The sequence below is a fragment of the Wyeomyia smithii genome, chromosome 1 (assembly GCF_029784165.1).
Source record: "Wyeomyia smithii strain HCP4-BCI-WySm-NY-G18 chromosome 1, ASM2978416v1, whole genome shotgun sequence".
NCBI lineage: Eukaryota > Metazoa > Arthropoda > Insecta > Diptera > Culicidae > Wyeomyia > Wyeomyia smithii.
In genome coordinates this window covers 130,770,312-130,773,505 of record NC_073694.1, presented here as the reverse complement: position 1 = coordinate 130,773,505, position 3,194 = coordinate 130,770,312, and positions in this window count along the sequence as shown.

Sequence of the window (3,194 nt, the reverse complement as noted above, 5' to 3'; positions counted from 1 at the left end):
AGGGGATTTGGGGCAAAGTTGATATTTTGTTGACATTTTACGTCGATCAGACACCAACCAATCGATTTCTGAGACTTTTTACTCAATATAAGACATAATTTGACTACCACTTTTATATATTAGCGCATTATCAATAATGGTTTACACATTATATTGCTTTGTTAAATGTACTAAAACCATGCCAACACCGTTTTCGCAAAATAACCGTTTTGAGCTCAGTTTTTGTCCGATTTAAGATCTGTTTTTTTTTTAAATGGGTGAGAAAATGCTAATATGAGGATAAACTTTTGAAGTTTTGATATTTGGCTTCAAAACAAAATGGCGTCGAAAAAACACTGAAATTTTTCGACTTCTCAAAAATTCAAAACGACGCCAGTGCAGTGTTGCTCCTTAAGGTGAAATGTGTTCAAACTCGAAGAAATTTGTTTTTGCGTCAAAATGCATTGAAAAATCATGCATAGAAGCCAAGGCAGAAGAAAAAGAAATTTTTGTTGCACTGTGTAATCATACAGTACTATCACATAATATGTAATAATTCTGCCCCAGATTACAATTATGATTATATTTATTTATCGCCGTAGTTGCGCCTAGGACATGTACAGGCAAATATTATTGTTTTCTTTTCTTACGCATTGTTTTTAATGTTTTTGTTAAAACCAGAAGAAAAAGAAATTTTTGTTGCACTGTGTAATCATACAGTACTATCACATAATATGTAATAATTCTGCCCCAGATTACAATTATGATTATATTTATTTATCGCCGTAGTTGCGCCTAGGACATGTACAGGCAAATATTATTGTTTTCTTTTCTTACGCATTGTTTTTAATGTGTTTTGTTAAAACCTTATGTCATGATACGTTACTATCAATTTTGATAAGTTGAGTGCGTGCAGAAGATAGAAATACATGGAATACTCTTTAACGCAACTGAAAATCCACTCGAAGAATTTTTAGAGTTATATCAGTGTACAAATTCAATATTTTAAAATATTTTTAAAATACACCAAAAGAATGAGAACTTGAGCTGATCAAAAATTGGATAAAAGCGGCAAACATACTGAAAAATGGAAGATTTTGGGATTATACTGTTTGATGGGATCACTCTAGAAAACAATTCAAACTAAAATATCCTTGACTGTGTGCAATGTAATAGTTACCGATGTGATTTCAATTTTCACGCCGTAAGGATGCAATTAATTACCTCTCCAGTACACCAGTAACAAATACAATCTGCTACGAAGTCCGATCACAAATGTACTAGTCGACCAAAAGATGCCATTTGTCAATATTTGCACCACGAATCTGCTTTTATGCTATTTGCCCTGAGAATCTGTGGCCACTTTACTCAATGATGGCTCGTTACCCATTAAAAAGACAACCCAACGGTAAAAATCATTGACAACATTTTGATAACATTAAATGATAACAATTTTATTTCAATGTGTTATGTTATGTTATGTTATGTTATGTTATGTTATGTTATGTTATGTTATGTTATGTTATGTGTTATGTTATTTGTAATCTAGCTCATCAAGGTTGAAATTTTCACATATTTTTGTAATTTTTGTAATTTAATATTGTGTCTATATAAAGATATTAATGAATATTCTTTTTCCCAGGTAGTGAATTTGAACCCATTCATTGTTTATTTAGATCATTGATAATTCAGATCATACTCGATTATCCGAGTATCGACTTTTTTTGACTTCGGATAATCGAATCCCAAAAAAATATTCAAATTTACAATCAACGAAAGTAAATTATTTATTTATCTTTTGTATTTTAACTCGTATGATGCAACAGTGTAACCAGAAAGAATAAAAAAGGTAAAAAGTCTTAAAAAGCAAAAAAAACTGAATTAGATATTTATTGGTTTTACTTAACTCGGACATATTCCAAACATGGCGGAAAGGATAGAAATGGTAACAAAAATACCGAAAGGGATAGTAAAGGTCTCAAAATAAGAATTAAAAACAAACTGCAAAAAAATCTCCGCATAATCGAGTCTAAAATTCCAGATCAAACTCCGACTAGTCGAGTCCGACTTGTATCAATGATACCATAAATAGAAAATGCGAATAATCTGAGCTTATGTTTTATACAACAAATGCAACAAATCAAAATATATAAGCAACAATATAACAACAAGTATTTTCAAAGTTTTGTCGGAAAACTGTGGATTAAAAACAACCAGTCCTCGTGAACGTTGGTATAATAATGATTATAATAATTGTTGAATAAGAACAGCATACAACTATTAATCCATCTCAAATTTATTCGAACTATTGTCAATAGCTTTCAAGGAGCTGTCGTAAAATATTCTACACAAAAGAGTGAAAAGAAAAAGAAAATCAATATCTTCGTACACACTACTGGTTGGGACATTCAAGCTATCTACCACTGGCAACAGTATGGTATCTATTAAACTTCAGAAGCTAACCATTTGCCATAAATGATAACAAAATCGACATTAAAAGAGGACACACTGAAGCACCATACTTGAAAATAGCGCACGCGCCTTGAGACCAGACTTGATCTCTATCGGAGTGAATTCGCTTACATGAACAACGCATCCATTTGGCTGCCTATCGTCATACCATCTCTCGTTAAATACCACTGATATAAAAGTACCGTAGTGCCATTTTTACGAAATATCATTTTGCTGTCCAGATATCCTTTTGGAGGTGACCGCCACATGTGCTGAACATTTTATTGCAAATCGATTGAGTGTTGCCAATGATTTCTAGAGTAGATTCGACTAATTGCCCTTTCGGTTGAAGTGATTGTAGTAGCAAGCAACGGGAAATACGTTATAATTTGTTTTATTTTTGGCTTGAAAAGTTCGAGAAATCAAGCCAACATTGCATCCTCCCAACGTACAAAGGTCATTCTAAAAGACTGCAGACATAAAATTAAAAAGAAGTTATCGTTTATCATTCTAGTGTAATGTATTGACAGAGACTGTTGCGATCTGTTTTTTTGGGTATAGTTCCTAATAGCAAAGATAAAAGAGCTGTAGAGAGGCATGTATCCAACAATTGCTTGCACGAATTATTTTAACAGACAGACGCTACAAAACAATCGAAGCATTAGCGTAGCAATATTCCAAACTAATCCCATACAATGAAACCTGCAGCAGGAACGATTGGCATTGATGCAAGAGTAGTGCCAACTATTGTGCATGCCCTTACC